The sequence below is a fragment of the Schistocerca americana genome, chromosome 3 (assembly GCF_021461395.2).
Source record: "Schistocerca americana isolate TAMUIC-IGC-003095 chromosome 3, iqSchAmer2.1, whole genome shotgun sequence".
Classification (NCBI taxonomy): Eukaryota; Metazoa; Arthropoda; class Insecta; order Orthoptera; family Acrididae; genus Schistocerca; species Schistocerca americana.
The window spans coordinates 779,948,941-779,972,102 of record NC_060121.1 but is presented as its reverse complement, the minus strand read 5'-3'; the positions used below and the strand labels follow the sequence as shown (position 1 = coordinate 779,972,102).

The window sequence follows — 23,162 nt, the reverse complement described above, 5'->3', positions numbered from 1 at the left end:
ATATTTTGTGCCAGAAGTTCATATAATTGCAGTCTTTTCATTGCCCCTGTTTTCAGCTCAACGTGCCATCTTTATTAAAAGCTTATATAACCTACACAAAAGGTTAGCAGGTAATAACAATTTTACAGAAAGGAAATAAAGAAATAAACCCACTGAAATTAGCACAACAATGCTGAAACAGGTCTGGGTGTAAACGAAACTATAAAACGGTGTCTTACATAAGGCAGAATTCCTCTCCAGTTTATCCAAAAACAACGTTACTGCTACAAAATATGCAAACGCGTCTTGGAGTGACTATCGTAAATCGCTTAAGAAATGCGTTGCTGGTCAGTAAAATTGCACCACCACGAAAATGGCGTACACCAGACGTCTAATTGTTATAAAGTGTTTTACAGTAGAGTCTCGATTATCCGATCTTCGGTTATCCGACCTTCTGTGTTATCCGACCCTTTCGCCGCGCCGGCCGTGCGCCAGCCCAAGACAGGTCAGTCAGTGACTAACGTGTTGTCTGTTGATACTCAGTTCATTGTCGCCGTCTGCTACTCCTCACTCCTCAGTGCTAACTTAATGTTAGATCTGTAGTGGAGTGGACGTGTTGCACTTTGCTTATTGTAAAAATTTGTGGCAATGGCTTCAAAACGGAAAAAGGTGGTCGTTTCAAAGGAGGAAAAACTTGAAGCTTTAAAAAGAATAGACAATGGTGTAACTTTATTAAAAAATGGCTCTGAGCACTATGGGACTTAACATCTGTGGTCATCAGTCCCCTACAACTTAGAACTACTCAAACATAACTAACCTAAGGACATCACACACATCCATGCCCGAGGCAGGATTCGAACCTGCGACCGTAGCAGTTGCGCGGCTCCGGACTGAGCACCTAGAACCGCGAGACCACCGCGGCCGGCTTTTATTAAAAGTGGCGCAAGATTATGACGTCGGTAAAACCACAGTTGGAGACTGGAAAAGGAACCGCAATGAAATTCAGAAGTGGTTTCTCAGCGAGCAACCTCGGCTGTTTTGGAAGATCGGAAAACCATGAAGAAACGTGATTATGAAAAAGTAAGTGAAGCTTTGTTCCTATGGTTTACTCAACATAGAGATAAAGGTGTACCCATGTCGGGACCTATTTTGCAGGAAAAAGCCTTAAAGTTTCGTAACGAACTAAACGAAGGTGAACCTGATTTCACAGCTAGTATAGGCTGGCTCGATAGATGGAAGAAAAATACGGAATTCGGCAACTTAATGTCTGTGATGAAAAGCTTTCAGCAAATTTTGAAACTGTTCAATTGTTTAGTAATAAACTCCACAAGGTATTGGACAAGGAAAACTTAACAGACGATCAAATTTTTAACTGCGACGAGACTGGTTTCAATTACAAAGATTTCTCACAACGAAGGACACAAGGCCTTAGAAACTGCTTTAAAATATGTAGAGCAACCGGAGGAAACATCGTCTACCTAGGTTTTACTTCTTAAGAGACTACGTGATTTAGCGGCAAAAAAAAAAAAGGCAAACAGCAGGCAAACAAAAGACAATTACTGACTTCTTCACACAGTAAATATCTATTCGGTCTAATTTGATTTGTAGTTTATTAAATGTTTAACTCACTTGGCCTACTTTTGTTTAATTTTTGTGTTTTTTTGTATTATTTTCCGTGTTATCCGACCTTCCCGCTTATCCGACCTTGCCGCGGCCGGTTTAGGTCGGATAATCGAGACTCTACGGTACTTTCCTGGATATATACAGGGTATCCCTCCTAACAATTGTGAGGCGCGTTTTCTCTGGTGTTTCGGCAGACATTTGCAATTTCGTTTTTGCAGTGTGTTCCTGGTGTCAGCGTAAGCACTGCTAATCACGTCTTTCATGCGACGCCCAGCGTCGACGGAAAGTGTCGGTTTGTTTCCCGTTACGAACGAAATGATTCTTATATCGGTTTTTTTCACGTGCCCGTTCGGCGGCGCGGTCCCCAATTAGTGTAGTGCGATATCTGATTTATCGATGTGTGTTAACGGGGACAGTGAAATACGAAGAATAACCAGTGTCCCAGCAGTGATAGCACCGTCTTGGTCCACGCTGAATGCTACCGCAAAACATCCAGCTCAGTCTGTAAGGTTACTAGCTTATTTTTGTTATTCAATGAAAGTGATGTGAGCTCTATTTTTATTCTATGTGTCATGCTTTATAAATGTATACCGGATATTTTTCCAAACACAGGTCTTCAATAGTTTATGTGTTATGCCACAAAGGTTCTCAGTACTATCAATATGATCTTTGGTTGTAGTTGCCAGTAGCGTTCATTGTTATGTGAGGGAGTCGGATATTGGTTAACGCTCGCGCACGGGGGCCCGGGTTCGATTACCGGCTGGGTCGGGAGATTTTCTCCTCTCAGGGACTGGATGTTGTCTTCGTCATCAGGATTTCATCTCCATTGTCGACGCGCAAGTCGCCCAATGTGGTGTCGCACTCAGTAAGACCTGCACTTGGCGGCCGAACTTCCCGATTGGGAACTCCCGGCCACTGACGCCATACGCTCGTTTCTATTTCCATTGGTTAACGCTGTTGTATGGTATCGAAATAACCAGCAGAACATAGAGATACAAACGCAGAGGACGCTGAATTTTGGAAATGTGATTTGATAAAGACTGATTTGAGAAGTTGCTCGCTCGCGCTTGATTCATGATGATTTTGAAAACGGCTAATTTTGGGTGATTTTTTTTTATTGGTATAGAAAATTTAAAAGGGGAAATAGATAGGTTAAAGTTAGATATAGTGGGAATTAGTGAAGTTCGGTGGCAGGAGGAACAAGACTTCTGGTCAGGTGAATACAGGGTTATAAACACAAAATCAAATAGGGGTAATGCAGGAGTAGGTTTAATAATGAATAAAAAAAACAGGAGTGCGGGTAAGCTACTACAAACAGCATAGTGAACGCATTATTGTGGCCAAGATAGATACGAAGCCCACGCCTGCTACAGTAGTACAAGTTTATATGCCAACTAGCTCTGCAGATGACGAAGAAATTGAAGAAATGTATGATGAAATAACAGAAATTATTCAGATAGTAAAGGGTGACGAAAATTTAATAGTCATGGGTGACTGGAATTCGATAATAGGAAAAGGGAGATAAGGATACGTAGTAGGTGAATATGGATTGGGGCTAAGAAATGAAAGAGGAAGCCGCCTGGTAGAATTTTGCACAGAGCACAACTTAATCATAGCTAACACTTGGTTCAAGAATCATAAAAGAAGGCTGTATACATGGAAGCAGCCTGGAGATACTGACAGATTTCAGATAGATTATATAATGGTAAGACAGAGATTTAGGAACCAGGTTTTAAATTGTAAGACATTTCCAGGGGCAGATGTGGACTCTGACCACAATCTATTGGTTATGAATTGTAGATTAAAACTGAAGAAACTGCAAAAAGGTGGGAATTTAAGGAGATGGGACCTGGATAAACTGACTAAACCAGAGGTTGTACAGAGTTTCATGGAGAGCATAAGGGAACAATTGACAGGAATGGGGGAAAAATACAGTAGAAGAAGAATGGGTAGCTTTGAGGGATGAAGTAGTGAAGGCAGCAGAGGATCAAGTAGGTAAAAGGACGAGGGCTAGTACAAATCCTTGGGTAACAGAAGAAACATTGAATTTCATTGATGAAAGGAGAAAATATAAAAATACAGTAAATGAAGCAGGCAAAAAGGAATACAAATGTCTCAAAAATGAGATCGACAGGAAGTGCAAAATGGCTAAGCAGGGATGGCTAGAGGACAAATGTAAGGATGTAGAGGCTTATCTCACTAGGGGTACGATAGATACTGCCTACAGGAAGATTAAAGAGACCTTTGAAAATAAGAGAACCACTTGCATGAACATCAAGAGCTCAGATGGAAATCCAGTTCTAAGCAAAGAAGGGAAAGCAGAAAGGTGGAAGGAGTATATAGAAGGTCTATACAAGGGCGATGTACTTGAGGACAATATTATGGAAATGGAAGAGGATGTAGATGAAGCTGAAACGGGAGATACGATACCGCGTGAAGAGTTTGACAGAGCACTGAAAGACCTGAGTCGAAACAAGGCCCCCGGAGTAGACAACATTCCATTGGAACTACTGATGGCCTTGGGAGAGCTAGTCCTGACAAAACTCTACCATCTGGTGAGCAAGATGTATGAAACAGGCGAAATATCCTCAGACTTCAAGAAGAATATAATAATTCCACTCCCAAAGAAAGCAGATGTTGACAGATGTGAAAATTACCGAACAATCAGTTTAATAACCCACAGCTGCAAAATACTAACGCGAATTCTTTACAGACGAATGGAGAAACTAGTAGAAGCCGACCTCGGGGAAGATCAGTTTCGATTCCGTAGAAATGTTGGAACACGTGAGGCAATACTGACCCTACGACTCATCTTAGAAGCTAGATTAAGGAAGGGCAAACCTACGTTTCTAGCATTTGTGACTTAGAGAAAGCTTTGGACAATGTTGACTGGAGTACTCTCTTTCAAAGTCTGAAGGTGGCAGAGGTAAAATACAGGGAGCGAAAGGCTATTTACAATTTGTACAGAAACCATATGGCAGTTATAAGAATCGAGGGGCATGGAAGGGAGGCGGTGGTTGGGAAGGGAGTGAGACAGGGTTGTACCCTATCCCCGATGTTATTCAATCTGTATATTGAGCAAGCAACAAAGGAAACAAAAGAAAAGTTCGGAGTAGGTATTAAAATTCATGGAGAAGAAATAAAAACCTTGAGGTTCGCCGATGACATTGTAATTCTGTCAGAGACTGCAAAGGACTTGGAAGAGTAGTTGAATGGAATGGATAGTGTCTTGAAAGGAGGATATAAGATGAACATCAACAAAAGCAAAACGAGGATAATGGAATGTAGTCGAATTAAGTCGGGTGATGCTGAGGGAATGAGATTAGGAAATGATACACTTAAAGTAGTAAAGGAGTTTTGCTATTTGGGGAGCAAAATAACTGATGATGCTCGAAGTAGAGAGGATATAAAATGTAGACTGGCAATGGCAAGGAAAGCGTTTCTGAAGAAGAGAAATTTGTTAACATCGAGTATAGATTTAAGTGTCAGGAAGTCCTTCTTTTAAAGTATTTGTATGGAGTGTAGCCTTGTATGGAAGTGAAATATGGACGATAAATAGTATGGACAAGAAGAGAATAGAAGCTTTTGAAATGTGGTGCTACAGAAGAATGCTGAAGATTAGATGGGAAGATCACATAACTAACGAGGAAGTATTGAATAGGATTGGGGAGAAGAGAAGTTTGTGGCACAACTTGACTAGAAGAAGGGATCAGTTGGTAGGACATGTTCTGAGGCATCAAGGGATCATCAATTCAGTATTGGAGGGCAGCGTGGAGGGTAAAAATCGTAGAGCGAGACCAAGAGATGAATACACTAAGCAGATTCAGAATGATGTAGGTTGCGGTGGGTACTGGGAGATGAAGAAGCTTGCACAGGATAGAGTAGCATGGAGAGCTGCATCAAACCAGTCTCAGGAGTGAAGACCACAACAACAACAACAACATGGATTAGTCAGCCTGATTGTTTAGAAATGATTAAACGAAGTCACCTGCTCACCCGGCTAGTCCTTAGAGCTATAGATGCACCAACCTTGTACCATTTTATTAATGAATTCCATGGCAGAGTCATGTTTTTAATAAGAAGTGATTTTTGTGAAGATAATTGTAATTGTCAGGGAATGACTTTCATTATCCACAATATAACTTTGAATGCTAGCCTCGTTCAATCACTTAATAAGACACCTCTCAACCACCTTCTCCTCACGAAAATTTTGTTTTGTAAATGTGTGTCGCAGCATTGCACTTCGCGAAGGACAGTGGTTAAAACTGAAGCATGATCTGCATAGCATAGTTGCAAGTCCAAGGACTGCACTGCGCAAGGTTTTTTTTTTTTTGTTTTTTTTCTTTGGCTGGTTTGCTGTTGCGCTGTCTTAATTTTCACCACTTTAGAGCAGTAACGAGTTCCCATTGCCACACGTAAGCCATGAAAATTTATCAAGTCCAGTTTGCATTCACTTCTGCAACGTTTAAGGGGAGTTCGAACGGAAGAATATTTTTTCCCACATTTTCGGATTTTTATCTCCTTATAAAATTTGCAATTTTCCGAATAAAATGATATATTTGACTTACAAGCTCACATGGGATGTATGTTATTTTATTTTTTAAATATTATCTACACCGGTTGAAAATGTTAAAATTTTTGCGTGTATTACTTCAAGACCTAATAAAATCGGTAATTTTTTATATATAAGGCTGTGGATTGCTGTGTTATAAAGGTTAAATTACATGTTTGTATTGATAGCAGTGTCTAGCGGTTCTAGGCGCGCAGTCCGGAACCGCGCGACTGCTACGATCGCAGGTTCGAATCCTGCCTCGGGCATGGATGTGTGTGATGTCCATAGGTTAGTTAGGTTTAATTAGTTCTAGGGGACTGATGACCACAGATGTTAAGTCCCATAGTGCTCAGAGCCATTTTTGATAGCAGTGTCAAAAACAGTACCGTATCGTTTCATAATATAAACACGCGTTGCATGTCGAAGTGCTAACGTTTTTGAGGAAAAGTGATGAATAGATTGGTAAATCTCTCAAAAAGTAGAGTATGATGCCAAAACGAAGTGTCTTTAAGAAATGTGGCTTTCATGCCAATAGATTTTCGGATAAAGGGAAATATTGTATTCAACATGTGGCGTGTGAAGTTACAGACAATGAAATACTGGACCTGATTCATGGTGCAATTACCGCAATGCCCAGTACTCAAACAGTTCATACAGCCATAAACATTCCATCCAGCAGTAGTCATGGATATCATAAAACCTATTTACAGAGATCTGGCAAATTCTGAATTACTGAAGAAGTGTCTGCATGGTCAGGCTCAAAATCCCAATGAGTCCTTCAATAATCTCATATGGACTCGCTTACCAAAAAATGTTTGTTTTGGAATGAAGACACTAAAGTGGTGGGTCAGTGATGCTGTTATTGCTTTTAATGATGATAACATTGGTACGGTGAAAGTGCTACAGCATATGGGAATTAATTCTGGAGCAAACTGCATGGGAGAACTTGAACGGATGGACAAGATTCGCATTGATAAAGCAGAGTATGCAGCACAGTTGGCCACTAAGGAGTCCAGAAAGAAGAAAAAACTTGGAGAAAGATCAAGAGGATGATTACAGTATGGTGTAGGGTGCTTCTGAATGATTAAAAATAAAAAAAATTAAGCATGTATTAAGTGAGTTACAGTCTTTTGAAACTTTAGAAGCCGTTCCTGAAAATTTACATTTTCTGTTCTATTTTTCCCTAAATCTCAGAAACCACTTCTAGTAGAGTATTCAAATTTTACACAAAATTTGAACCATGTAATTCAAAAATTGTACTCCCGAAAGCAGTGGCTGAAATGCAATTATTGTAGATCAGTAGACTCAGAACATATAGTTTAGTGTCCTGTAAAATTTTCATGTCAATGGCTACAGTGGTTACTGAAATACAGGGAAACCAAGTCACTAAATTTAACATTGCCGGGATAGGGTGTTCCAACTCCCCTTAATGTCTGGAATTTAATTTAGTCAGTTTGCTTACGTAAATTGACAGGGCATTTGAATAGAAGTATTTTGGACAGTTATTCTTTCAAAATTCGTTTTGTGATTTTATGAAGAATTTTTGCTCTCTTAGCTTTGTGTATTGGAACTGAAAGTCACGTAGTGTGACGTCATGCATCGTAGCACTATTCAATGCAATGCAGAGTTGCACAGTATAGTATGAAACGTCCCCTTAGAAAAATTAATGAATTACTGTGCTGGTAAACCTCTTACATTATTTGATTTTCAAACAGCTGAGCACAACTGAACGTACTCAGACATTTCGCATTTCGCTCTTTACCTATTCTGATCAACACTAAACTGACAATATTTTTTTAGCGCAACAAAATCTGACTTTCAATAATCCCTACAAAAGAATGGCCCTGACTAACATTAACCTATACCTTTAACAAATCACTTACCTCACAAAAATCTTCGTTACTCAAACTACTGCAATACAGCGAGCGCCATTACTGCCAGCTAAATAAAAGATTCTAACTACTGAAGGCACTAACTACTGATAGGCATAGTTAGCAAATGAAAGATTTTGATAGAGAACAAACAATGTATTTACCTTAATATTGTTCAAAAGTCATAATATATATATCAGTTCATGACATCCAGTCTTACAAATTTACTCTCCCTGATGGACACACGTCCAGATCATCCGCTCTCAAAACTCTGCCATCTCTCTCCCCACATCCATCACTGCTGGTGGCTCACCTCCAACTGCGCAACGCTACGCGCTGTGAACAGCCAACTGCCCAACACTACAATAGCCAACAACAATGCAAACCAGCCACAGACTGCGCACAGCACAGCCAGTGATTTTCATATGGAGCGCTACATGGCGTTACCAACATAAAAACCTAAACAGCCTACTTACAATAGCTTCTCTAACGACAGTTCTACATTTTCTGATCATTGCTGGTAAAAGATAATTAGAATACAGTTATGCAGTTTGATTTGAATTCGGCGACTCTTTTTGTCAGACAGCGTCCAAGTGATCACGTAACTTTGACTGTATAGGATCACAATACAGACACAAACGAAGTTAAGAATAGGAAACCAGTTTAGTTTACAATACACAACAAGAAACCCAAGAAGTTACAAGTCGTTGCTGGTCCACTGATTAGTCTACGTGTTCTGCTGTTAAAACGCACTGATAAAACTAATATCGCAGTAGTTTAACTCGGGACCGCTCTATGGAATGGGCACGTAAATTTCCGCTTAACAAATCATTTCGTTTGCACTGGGAAACAAAAGGACGCTTTCTGTAGACAATGGACGTAGCTCGAAGGACTTTAGGAGCAATATTTGTTTGGTCTGACTCCAGGGGTTCAGCTGCACCACACTCGAAGCCGGCGGATTCAGAGGCGCCTTAGTCGACGTGATGTAGGAATTCTGTAGCCCCATACGACTAGCGCCCGAGAGGACAGACGTGTTACTCCCTCGGCCGTGCAGGTTCATACAGCCACATCTGCTACCAAGAGTCAGGAAATGGATTTGTTTGCAGCAAATCACGTATCCACACAGATAGCGCGGGCCATCTGGAGCACAGCAGACTATGCCCACGTAGACAATTTGTGGGTTCCCATGAGGCAGCAGCAGAGAGAGGCGCGCCGACAATGGTGCTTTCAACAACAGCGACTACAGGAGTGGCACCTTGAAGTATTTTTAGACGAGTCCCGGTTATGAGTCCAGCATCGTGATGGACGCATGCGTTTGTGACGACTCCGGGGAGAACGAATGTTGTCATACTGCCTTCGTCACCGTCACACGATCCCTGGTTGCAAATTGCTCCCCTGTTCCGAGCGAGTGGTGTTGTTGCCGGTGAGCAGCGCAGCCACATAGCGATCCACAACACCGCGATTCTACAGGCTGATCCAGAAAGAAAAGCCCCTTTTCAACTGCTTACAAAAATCTGTTAACACAGGCGTTCCTGATTTACAAGTGCAGACTTCTTAGTGAGTCTTCCGAGTTTCTTGCATTATATAGCGCTCACTTTTTGAAGTTTACATCACTCAGACAAGCGCTGCCTTTATCCGTGCGCCCTTGTAGACGAGTTATGAAGCTTCTACGCGAAGTGTTCTTCAGCACAGCCACAGGAATACCGCCGACTTCTCTACAGATATTGGTCACCAGCACGATTTTCGAACGCTCTGACCAAATATACCCGGAGGAGGAAATCGGGAGCAGTCACTCTGGGTGAACGTGCCGGCCAAGCTACATGAGAGAGAGAGAGAGAGAGAGAGAGAGAGAGAGAGAGAGAGAGACGTTCAAGAAGCACATTTCGTCCTGTGACAGATGCGCCTTGTGTGCAATTGCACCGTTTTGTTGACACCACGTGACTGGAAGTCAATGCTCTTGTTGCGCAGGGACGACGAACTTTCGAATCATTGGCATGTATCGCTCTGTCACACGGACAGGGTCACTCCACTCCACTCCACTCCACTCCACTCACACTCCATCGTAACTGAATTTCCCACTCCCTTACAATGCTGCTAGCGTGCCAACGACTGCCTGCGCGCGCATCTGCTGTAACAGTAAGCAACGGCAAAGGGTGTTCTTGCTGATTCACCCCGTAGTTCCTAGCGTGACGGGTCGAGGCCTATGGTTGCGCTCCCACTCTGGTGATATCATCGCCTTATATGCACTGCTGGCTGTTCGGATGTCGAAATTGTTTTCCTCAGCTGCGTTCGCTCTGCGTTTAATGTACAGAGTTAGATCGCGAACGGCGACCTTACCCTGAATATTGTAAGGAGAAAGCAGACACGGCTCGCCAGACAGAGCACTTCCTTCTCCGATATTACCTCCCCACTCCTTCCATCGCTCATTTTGCCAGACTTTCCAAGCAAGAGCCGAACTCCTCCCCTCCCTCCACCCATCCTCCCCCCTGCCATCCCCCCCACCACACACACACACACACACACACACATGCGCGCGCGGTATTTTCCTATACGATCGTTGTATCCGATACTCTGTTCGAAAGCTGCGGCTTTCATAATCTTCAGCGAGAACAGGTTCTGCCAGGAAGTAGTGTCGCTCCAAGAAATCAAGGACGGGAGAGATTCGGTAAGGAAAACGTAGCTCTTGTTTTTCATCCGCCTGCTCACTCTCCAGTGAACAGACAGCCAATAGCATCCGATTTCGTTGCCACAAATAGACTGGAACGGAAACTATGCCGCAGCATTCCGCAAACGGAATAAAGCCAGCGACTTGCAGTTGTCTTTGTAATACCATATGAAAGAGATTCACGGCGTTGTACACCCCCCGCCCCCCGCCCCCGCAGTGTACAGATAATGTACAACGATACTGTAAATTATGATCACAGTTAACGTGACGCCCTGATTCTGTTTAAAACAAAAGGAAACGTATCTTGCTTCCTTCACGAGAAGAAGAAAACTGTTTCTTCTGTTCTGTAAGGCTTACGTTTCAGATCTCTTCTCTGGCGTCCGCATGATATCGGAAGGCGAAGGTGCATATTTTTTAAACAATTATTGGTCTACTTGAAAAATATGTTATTGTTATTTCATAGTACCTACAGAAATTGATCCTGTAACAAGATTTATTTATTCTTTCTAGTTTGTTTGAGCCTGGCGAGATTTACGTTGTTCGCTACTAACGAAGTGATGAAACTGAGTGGCTGCCGTTATTGCCAGCTTTAGTGCATATCGCACAGTCAATGCAGAACCCATCTTCATTTAAATTTAAATGAAGTCCAGTGCCAGTTTTAAGGAGTAAGTATTCACGCTCGTACATCACTTTGTTAGAATAGCGACGGCGTCCACGGTAATACACTAACGGAAAGAAAATCGCAGCACCAAAAAATTATTAATGTAGAGTAATGAAATTTCGGGAATACATCTCTGTAGGTAATACACGTAAGTGAATAACATTGCACGATCACAGGTTAATGCAAGGGCAAGAAAAGCAATTGAAAATGTGTAATAATAATAATAATAATAATAATAATAATAATAATAATAATCGGTGCAACCGCCAGAATGTTGAATGTAAGCAAGAAAACGAGCGTGCATTATGACTTGTACAGGTGCCGGATGTCAGTTTGTGGAGTGGAGTGCCACGCCCGTTGCACCTAGTAGGTCAATACAGAGACGGTTAATGCTAGTTGTGGGTGTCGCTGGATTTGTCGTCCCATTAACATATATACAGCTTTTGTCTAAAATCGGTACCTAATTTGTTCCATCTTAGTGTCATTATCCTACAGTAAAGGGTCAAAGTACTGATATTACACAGTTCTTCAAGCTTAGGCAAATAGAGCAAATCGGTTGGTTCTTTTTTGCATTTGATGTGGTCTACGGTGGACCTTAAGGGGCTTGTGGAGGTGCCATTAGTTCATGGGCGGTTCCTTAGAAAATCCCCAAAAACGTTCTTTTTTGCCATTATTTTCGTACCAAAATTGAGCCGTGGATTCCAACAGGCTACGCACAGTAAGTGGCTAAAAGAATTTCCAAGCTGCCGATCTCGAATAACATTGAAAAATTTCTTGCTATCTTTATCAGTTTGCGAGAGTTTCAAAGTCACCCTACCTCTACACGTAAAATCCGATGCGTAGCGAAAAATTATTTTACAAAACGATATAGGACGGGCAGATATTATGTTAAGTGTCTCCGTTATCATCATCATCAATTTTTGTCGAAGTAAAATAGATGGAATAAACGCAGAGCTAATTAAATATGGAGGGTTACAACAAGATAAAAGTCTTTTCATTTAATGAATGAATATTGGTCGAAATGCAAGATCCCAGACGCCTAGTATGCAGCAGAAGTAATCTATTTTCAACAAGGGAAATGTAATGACTGTAAAACCTATCGTGGCATAAATCGTCTAAACACTGGCTATAAACTATATTCAATGATCATCAATAACCGCATGAGAAAAACCACACAAGTTGTTATTTCTGTCACAGAAAACACAGAGAATTTAATACAGAAACACATTTGGCCTTTATCGACCTTGAAAAATCATTTGACCCTGATACCCTATGGAAGATTATATAGGAATGTGGATATCACTATCACCTAATAGAGGTAGTGAAAATACTTTAGAAAACTACGCGCTTTGTAATAAACACAGGTAGGAATCGATTAGAAGAAGTAATTATTAACCAAGGCGTTAGACAAGGATGTGGACTATCACCTATCCTTCTTAATATCTACATTGACTTCATTCTTCGCAAATGTAAATGTAAAGTAATAAAAGGAATTAAGATAACGAATGAAGAACACCTGAATTTACTTTTGTTTGCTGGTGACATCGTTATTATTCAAAAGAATGAAGATGACCTCCCAATATCAGTATACCAGATGAACGAAATTTGCAAGAAGTACAGCTTTAAAATTTCCAGTAACAAAACAAAAATACTAGCATTTAGAGGAAAATATCCAGTTAGATCAAAAATTATTTTGGGGAATTCAGTTCTAGAACAAGTTTCTCAAATATCTTATTTAGCTGTGCTATAAGTTTTGTTTGGACTTTGAAATGTTTTGTTAGGACCTTGAAATTGAAAATAAAATACACAAATTCCAGCTGTCTGTGGTAACATTAGCAGAACATTGGGCTATAAAGTACAAAAAGAAACCATCATGAACTTCTATAAAGTAATGGCAGTTCCACTTATCCTACGGAAGCGAAAGCTGGGTTACCACGAAAAGCAAGAAAACAAAATTCAGACAGCAGAGATGAGGTTCCTAAGAAAGAGGAAGTGCTGCACAAGAAGAGAGATGATTAGAAACGAAGATATTAGAACAGAATTAAATATTTTCGGCTTGAATGAAAAAATTCAAAAACATCGTGAAGATCGGAAACAACACCTCATGAGAACGCCAGATCACAGAATTCTTCAGAATATCTTGAACTACAAGTCAAATGGGAAAAGAGATATTGGAAGGCCTACGAGAAAAAGATGGGAATGATTTTGTTTGTGAGTTCGGAACAGGCAACAGCCTAATCCTTGAAAGGAAGATTGATGATGATGATGATGATTATGATGATGTAAAATCCCGTCTGGGGTGTGAAATTAGTTCTGCGTTCTTTCTGTTTCACGTAAGCAAACTATCAAAATTTTACTGATCCATGAAATTATTTTCATATGAATGACATGCCCTGTTGTGGCAGGAGAAAGAAAGGAACCAGCAGAAAAATGCTATACGAGCACGAAAATGGCGAATAAGCTCCTATTTAAAAGACTGACTCAAAAGTGGGGTACCAGGTGCCTCATTCTGCCTTCCTCAGCACCTTTAAAAATTTTCCCAAAAAATCTGGCATGTGAACATACGCCTTTTTATAATAGGCAGTGGTTGTGGTACTGAAAGAGCGAAGGAGACTATGGCAGTGTGAGAGCAAGCCAGCGACACCGTGCCAATAGAACATGGACAGTGAGCGAACAGTGCTAGGAAAAGATTGAAGGAGACAGTACCAGTGGGAGAGGAATAAAGAGACGGAGGAAGTGGTAGATGGTGACAGCCAGTGGTAGAGTGACTAGGAGGAATGACTAGGAGGAAGAGATGGATAGTTAGTGAGAAGAGACAGCAGTGGGAAGAAATGAATGCTACAGCTGGAGAAAGAGCAAGAAGGAGACAATGACAATGAGAGGAGACTGAAGTAGTAGGACAGAAGTAAGGCGACTGTGGTTGTGATACATCCCGATACAATGACAGAGAGGCACAAAGATAATAAAGCTCGTTGGTCTGAATGCATGAGTGAGAATGGTAAAGTGGGACTGGATGGATATGAGCGACTTACAGTGATAGAATAGTAGTGGCGAGCGAGTTACAGTTAAGAATGCTTGTGGGAGCAGAGGGTAAACTGCGTGTTAAAAGGAGCGCGAATTTGTATGCATGCCCAAATTGATCAGCTGACGATTGCAGAGTAATGCATTGCGACACTGCGGCAGTTTCCTCTGGATGCTAGATATCTTTGCAATGAAAATAATTTTGAGTATTTAATACATAATTCTATTATGATGATGATGATGATACTCAGTTATTACAGTGGCGTCTGTCTATTATGCAATGTCTTAAATTTCATATTTATGCTATTTTTAAATTTTTTGATGTCTTTTACCTAGAGCCTTTTTTTTTAAGAAAGAGGGCACTCATCACTGTTGACTGCAATTTGCGTGTTTTTAGAGCTCAGTATTGATCTTAACTTTTAGTGTTAGACACTTACTAATCTAGTAGTGAGTGTGACGACTGCATGCCAGGGTTAAGAGGCTATATTTATATTGTAATGTTGCACTCTATACGATACGTTTGCTATCATGGTGAAAATTTCCCTTAGATTATTATTCTATCTATATTCTGGGATTTTTTTTTAGCGTAAGACGGCCTGAGGATGGTACTATGTAGCGAAACCGGTTGCCAATCAACAAAATAAAAAAATTGAGACTATGGACTAAAACACATATTTTTTCAGATGTAGGGATAATTTTAGGAGTACGCCAAGAAAGTGTTATAGGCCCGTTACTGTCTACCTTATATATGAATTAAGCAGATGATGCAATTGTCTATAACGAAGTAACAACGGCAAAAGCCTGTAGCGAACTGGTGAGTAACCTGCAGCGGATTGATGATTGGGAGGGGATTGGCAGTTGATTCTGAATGGTAGATAGATATAACAACAAATCATTGATAAAAGTAAGTACCGTAAAATGCTTACGAGTAACCGCTCGGAGAGACAAACTGAAATCGCCACCACATAAATCTTAGTGTAAGAAAAATAGACGCCAGAGATTCATTGGAAGAATAAAGGAAATGTAATTCATCCACGAAAGGAGTTGCTTGCAAAATATTTATTCGACCGTGTCTTGATTGCCGCTCATAAAGTCGTCAGTCTGGAACTCTTACCAGGCTGGATTAATAGAAGAGACAAATAAGAAACAACAAAGAGCGGCGGATTTCGTCGGGGTGTCGTTTAGTCAGCGAGAGAGAATTAACGGAGATGCCCAGCAAACTCTAATGGCGGACGCTGCACGAGACGCACTGTGCATCAGTGAGAAGTTTACTACTGAAATTCAGAGTGTACGTCGTCCTACCTACATCTTGTCAAATGACCACAACGAGGAAATCCGAGAAATAAGAACCAATGAGGAGGTTTACCGAAAAATATTATTCCCACGCGCTAATCGCGAATGGAACAGAGGAGGGCGTAACAGACAGTGGTACCAAAAGCAACCTCCACCACACACCGAAAGGTGGATTGCGGAGTGTTCATGTAGATATCCTCTGCCCTCAGATTTTTTTAGCATTAAAGCGGGTTATGAAGCACTGATTCTGTTCCCTGTTTTCTTTTCTTTGACATACGAAATATGGCTTATATGGCTGCTACCTACAGATGGGCGTACTATTGGTAAATACGGGGTGTTTCAAAATGAACATATCTGTTTTAAGGCGTTGTAGAATTTATTACGTTCAACTTACAATTGCAAATACACTCCTGGAAATTGAAATAAGAACACCGTGAATTGATTGTCCCAGGAAGGGGAAACTTCATTGACACATTCCTGGGGTCAGATACATCACATGATCACACTGACAGAACCACAGGCACATAGACACAGGCAACAGAGCATGCACAATGTCGGCACTAGTACAGTGTATATCCACCTTTCGCAGCAATGCAGGCTGCTTTTCTCCCATGGAGACGATCGTAGAGATGCTGGATGTAGTCCTGTGGAACGGCTTGCCATGCCATTTCCACCTGGCGCCTCAGTTGGACCAGCGTTCGTGCTGGACGTGCAGACCGCGTGAGACGACGCTTCATCCAGTCCCAAACATGCTCAATGGGGGACAGATCCGGAGATCTTGCTGGCCAGGGTAGTTGACATACACCTTCTAGAGCACGTTGGGTGGCACGGGATACATGCGGACGTGCATTGTCCTGTTGGAACAGCAAGTTCCCTTGCCGGTCTAGGAATGGTAGAACGATGGGTTCGATGACGGTTTGGATGTACCGTGCACTATTCAGTGTCCCCTCGACGATCACCAGTGGTGTACGGCCAGTGTAGGAGATCGCTCCCCACACCATGATGCCGGGTGTTGGCCGTGTGTGCCTCGGTCGTATGCAGTCCTGATTGTGGCGCTCACCTGCACGGCGCCAAACACGCATACGACCATCATTGGCACCAAGGCAGAAGCGACTCTCATCGCTGAAGACGACACGTCTCCATTCGTCCCTCCATTCACGCCTGTCGCGACACCACTGGAGGCGGACTGCACGATGTTGGGGCGTGAGCGGAAGACGGACTAACGGTGTGCGGGACCGTAGCCCAGCTTCATGGAGACGGTTGCGAATGGTCCTCGCCGATACCCCAGGAGCAACAGTGTCCCTAATTTGCTGGGAAGTGGCGGTGCGGTCCCCTACGGCACTGCGTAGGATCCTACGGTCTTGGCGTGCATCCGTGCGTCGCTGCGGTCCGGTCCCAGGTCGACGGGCACGTGCACCTTCCGCCGACCACTGGCGACAACATCGATGTACTGTGGAGACCTCACGCCCCACGTGTTGAGCAATTCGGCGGTACGTCCACCCGGCCTCCCGCATGCCCACTATACGCCCTCGCTCAAAGTCCGTCAACTGCACATACGGTTCACGTCCACGCTGTCGGGGCATGCTACCAGTGTTAAAGACTGCGATGGAGCTCCGTATGCCACGGCAAACTGGCTGACACTGACGGCGGCGGTGCACAAATGCTGCGCAGCTAGCGCCATTCGACGGCCAACACCGCGGTTCCTGGTGTGTCCGCTGTGCCGTGCGTGTGATCATTGCTTGTACAGCCCTCTCGCAGTGTCCGGAGCAAGTATGGTGGGTCTGACACACCGGTGTCAATGTGTTCTTTTTTCCATTTCCAGGAGTGTAGTACACTAACTGAAAGAACAACTAAAACAGTTTTGCTTATACACCTGTGCCCAATAGGAAGGCTATGGAATGACAAAGAGTGACTGAAAAGCGTGCTGAACGAGTGCGAGTCTTTCACGCTTAGCCCCAAGAAATATCCTCGCGGAAAGTTTATGGGCTTTTCTTTTTCGGTGAATCAACTGTAACTGATGTTTCTTATCTTGATGTGCTACAGCTACGGCTCGTCTCTCAATGGAAGAAGCAGAACAACACATCTTTATTTGGGAGCAAGATGGTGCGCCGCCTCACTGGCATAACTCAGTACGCGACTGGTTAAACGACGTTGTATCCGACCGGCGGATTGGGCGCAAGAGACTGGTTGACACAGCATTTCATGCATGACCTCCACGTTCACATAAGATCTGACACGATCATGTGTATGTGCCTCCGTTACCAGCTGATCTATCCGACTTGAGAAACAGTGTTATTGCAACATTTACTCCTGACACATTGATCAAGGTTTCGGAACAACTCGCCTATCGATGTGTGACCGGTGTTCACACTGAATAATTCTAAGAAAAACTATATGTTTTTCTCTTTTATTTGGTGTATTGTTCGTAATTGTAAGGTGAATGCAATATGTGCTACAAAGCCTTAAACCCTGTATATTTATTTTGAAACACCATGTATTTCCGCAAATGGAGGTTGCAGTCAAGTGTCACTAAGATAGAAGTCTTGACATTTCACCTGAGCAAAAAAGTGAGCAATAGAGAGCTTGCTGTCCACTTTGAAGGAAGATTACTTACAAGGGAACCTCACCATCGCACCCCCTCAGATTTAGTTATAAGTTGGCACAGTGGATAGGCCTTGAGAAACTGAACACAGATCAATCGAGAAAACAGGAAGAAGTTGTATGGAACTATGAAAAAATAAGCAAAATATACAAACTGAGTAGTCCATGTGCACGATAGGCAACATCTAGGACAGTGTGAGCTCAGGAGCGCCGTGGTCCCGTGGTTAGCGTGAGCAGCTGCGGAACGAGAGATCCTGGGTTCAAGTCTTCCCTCGAGTGAAAAGTTTACTTTTTTTATTTTCGCAAAGTTATGATCTGTCCGTTCGTTCATTGACGTCTCTGTTCACTGTAATAAGTTTAGTGTCTGTGTTTTGCGACAGCACCGCTAAACCGTGCGATTAGTAGACGAAAGGACGTGCCTCTCCAATGGGAACCGAAAACATTTGATGGGAGGGTCATAGGTCAACCGATTCCTCCACAGAAAACACGTCTGATATATTCTATACGACACTGGTGACGGCATGTGCGTCACATGACAGGAATATGTTGTCGACCCACCTAACTTGTACACTTGGCGAATGGGTAAAAAGATTCTTCTACCTTGCCCGATTTAGGTTTTCTTGTGGATGTGATAATCACTCCCAAAAGACGAACAGATAATAATTATCTGAAAATAAAAAATTAAAATTTTCACTCGAGGGAAGACTTGAACCAAGGACCTCTCGTTCCGCAGCTGCTCACGCTAACCACGCGACCACGGCGCACCTCAGCTCACCTTATCCTAGATGTTGCCTATCTTCCGCACGGACTACTCAGTTTGTATATTTTGCTTATTTTTTTTACTAGTTCCACACAACTTCTTCCTGTTTTCTCGATTGATCTGTGTTCAGTTTTCCAAGGTCTATCCACTGTGCCAACGTATTACTAAATCCGAGGGGGATGCGATGGGGAGGTTCCCTTGTTAGAACTAAATTCAGTATATCTAGGGGTCATGCTTGATAGAACGCTTAGTTGCACAAACATCTATTAAGAGCAGCAGCCAAAATCAAAACCCAAAGTAACATCCTCCAGAAACACTGTGGTACATCATGGAGATCAACTTCATTAACATTCAGTACTTCATCTCTGGGATTGGTTTATTCTGTTGCGGAATATCACTGACTAGTCTTGATGAGTAATGCTCACACAAAACATATAGATATGCAGCTCAGCCATACCATGCGTCTTACAACCAGTACCATCACACTCACACCCATTATCTGGCTTCCCATACTTAGCCACATATCACCTCCATCTCTGCGGCGGGAAAGTGCACTTGAACGGGAGCACAAAAAACTACAGAAGAGTCCTAACCTCCGTGTTCACGAAGACATTCCGAGCATCAGCAAAGATAGGTGGCACTCTCGTCACCCACGCCTGGAAATCGTACGAATTTTAGCTGGTAATGGCTTTAATACTGGTGACGCCAGAAGATACACATGGTAGAGTAATGCTACAACAGAACAACTTAAACTGACACATTTATCGATCAAGCCACCTGGCTCTAAATTGCCACGCAAGACCTGGTAGGTTCTTAACCGAATAAGAACTAACACTGGCGAGTGTGCCTACTTTTTGCATAAAAGGAAGAAAATAACTTGATCATGAAGATCAAGAATATCCTCTGAGAACTTTCAAATGGTCATCCAACGCGATTCCTCGTGATGACGGAGGGATCAATAGACTATATTCGTGGCCTACATAATAGTTTACAGTTTGAGATAACTGTAATAAAAATGGTTCAAATGGCTCAGAGCACTATAGTACTTAACATCTGAGGTCATCAGTCCCCTAGAACTTAGAACTACTTAAACCTAACTAACCTAAGGACATCATATACATCCATGCCCGAGGCAGGATTCGAACCTGCGACCGTAGCAGTCGCGCGGTTCCAGACTGTAGCGCCTAGAACCGCTCGGCCACACCGGCCGGCATAACTGTGATATTATTTGTGATGTAGCCATACGCTAAATGAAATTTTTCCTAGTCGAACAGCGATTCCCAGAATGTTTGTACTTTAATTCTGAACCTCAACTAAGTAGGTTGCAATGTCATATCTAGAGTCTTTCCATACTGCATTAGCGCACAGTAGCAACCATTGGGATAGTAAGGAAAGAGACTTGCCTGCAGCACTGTAAAAGGCGCTCTAATATGTGCTTCTGCGGACGTCGCATCAGCACACGACGTGGCGGGGGACACAAGCAGGCAAATGTAGGAGGTCACGCAGTTGACCTCTGCACCACTACAACCAGCTCGATTGATTCGAGACGGATGAGACCCCGCAGACGGCGGCTAGATGGCTCGTGTGCCACCGTGCCAAACGTATCTATAGCTTCTGTGACACCACACAGCTACAAAGATTCAAATGACTCATGTAACCAACTATCACAGCTCATTAGTGATTCAGGACTGGGAACGAGCGGCATGCGATGACAAAAGTCACAGGTTACCTCCTTTTGCCTGGCTTAGTGCTGCAGCTCGACATAGCACGGACTCCAACTGTCGTTGGAACTCCGCTGCGGAAATATTCAGCCATGTTGCCTCTATAGCCGTCAATAATTGCGAAAGTGTTTGTAACGCCGGAAATGCATATCCTCCTATTTCCATCTATTGTACTATAATTTGTTTTCTTTATTTTTGCTACCTGAATATATGATATTTCTGTGTCTTTACATATTGTAATTGTTTTACTATTTGTATATATATATTTATGCATTTATGTCGATGTATAATTGGTTTGTTGTGTAAAGATTATTTGTATTTTTACGCTGGGTCTTGCCTAGGGAAAACTGCTATCGAACGATTACATCGATGGGTCGTGTGAAGAATCAAAGTGTGTAGGATCTTTGGTAGTGTTAACTCTGCCGCGTGGAGCGGCGGGCAGAGAGAGTCTGGCTGGAGTAGCGAGTGGAGCAGGTGTGTTGTGTGAAGCTCCCGCGAGTTTCCGCGCTTTCGGGGTTGGGCAGCATGTAATTGCGCTCGACTTGCGATGATAGTTTCTGACATGGTGTCTCGGACGGGAAGCATTAGCTGGCGCACATCAAGAGCCCGTTTCGTCTGGTGACCGTGTCGAGAAGAAGGCGCGCCAACATCCAGCTTCTGCAACAGCGACGGCCGACAATGAGTGACTGTCGCCACCTCCTCGATCGACGGCTTCAAACCTTCAGTCAACCAACAAGGAAGACTAAAAGCACGTAAAGTTTCAGAACTGTATGGCAGACCTCAGCTTTTCAAATTGTTCCATTTGCCTCGCAAAATTACAGCAACTTAGAATGAACCTTTGTTGCTCATTGTCCCAATTGCATTACCAAGCAGGGTCCCTTCCTTTCCCGAAGTCAACCCGAGTGTCGTTGAAATTCAGATGCCAACATTAAAGTACAATCATTCCATTTCACTGCTTTAATTTCAAAGTTCAGTTTAAGTATTCATAGCTGGCTACAATATTTAGATTACGCAAGCACAAATTAAGAGTGCGAGTTTAGTTACCGTATTTTAGCTTACCCGTGACTGCAGCTCAGCTTGGTACGTACTAAATCTTACTATTGTTAATTGTTCAGAATCATTTAATTCAAGTTCAAAGCTAAATCTCTTATTTCTAAATTGCGTAGATTCAAGTAGCTTTTGAAATGGTTGTTGAGGTAGTCCAAGACTAACCGTATTTTACTGAATTTCGATGTGCTTAAGAAAGAAAGCTTCTTATTAATTTCAGTCACTAAATTAACTTTCAGTTTACCGGTTTTATTAATTCTTTTGCTAAATTAAGTCAGAGTGCAGCGAAAGTTATTACTTCTGACAAACTTTCAGTTTTCACACTACACGTGTCAACCTTCAGTTGCTACGCTTCTCGTGCTAATTATATGTGTAATTACCTTTTTTTCAGTTACTATAGTAATTGTCCTTAGGACTGGCGACCGTAATTTCCCCCAAATCTCAAATATCTAATTACCGCTAGTTAATTGTTAACGTAACGGCCGCACATTTACTTTCTTCATTAACTTTACCCCTTTTCAAAATTAATTTCCACCAGTTTCATTTGCATTTTTCCTTTCATTTAGATGTAACCCTTTCCTCCCTCGTTACCGACAGATTAACTTCGGTGACGATTGCTTTTTCCCAAATTTCCATTAAGTACACGCGGTTTAATTTTTCACTGTCATTAAGGTCGATAAGTGAGGGGGAGGTTACATGTTGCAGGTGCAGGATTTTTGCACGAACTGACTTCTCGATTATGTCCTACACAAGTTCGATGGGGTTCATGTCGGGCGACCTGGGTGCCCAAATCATCCGCTCGAACTGTCCAGAACGTTCTTCAAACCAGTCGCGAATAATTGTGGCGCGGTGGCGCTTTCTCATTCTTAAAAATGGCTGCAAATTGTCTCTAAGCAGCTACACAATCATTTCCAGACAATGAGCGGTTCACTTGAACCAGAGGACCCAGTACATCCCATGTAAACACAGCGCACACCATTATGGAGCCACCACCAGCCTGCACAGTGCCTTGTTAACAACTTGGGTCCCTGGCTTCGTGGGGTCTGCGCCACACTCGAACCCCACCGTCAGCTCTTACCAACTGCAATCGGGACTCATTTAGCCAGGCCACGAGTTTTTATGGTCACGAGCCCACAAGAGGCGCTGCAGGCGGTGTCGTGCCGTTCACCAAAGGCACTCGCGTCGATCGCCAAATTTTGCCACACTGTCCTAACGGATTCGTTCGTCATACGTCCCACATCGATTTCTGTGGTTATTTCACGCATTGTTGATTGTCTGTTAGCACTTACTGCTCTATGGAAACGCTCTTACAGGGTGTTTCAAAAATGACCGGTATATTTGAAACGGCAATAAAAACTAAACGAGCAG

General features: G+C 42.6%; 1 protein-coding gene across 2 annotated transcripts in view; it reads right to left on the bottom strand.

The window, feature by feature from the left end:
• The window catches only part of LOC124605808 (laccase-6-like), a 422,826-nt gene that overhangs the window by 238,043 nt on the left and 161,621 nt on the right, over nucleotides 1–23,162 (bottom strand). The gene's annotated exons all lie outside the window — the stretch shown is intronic.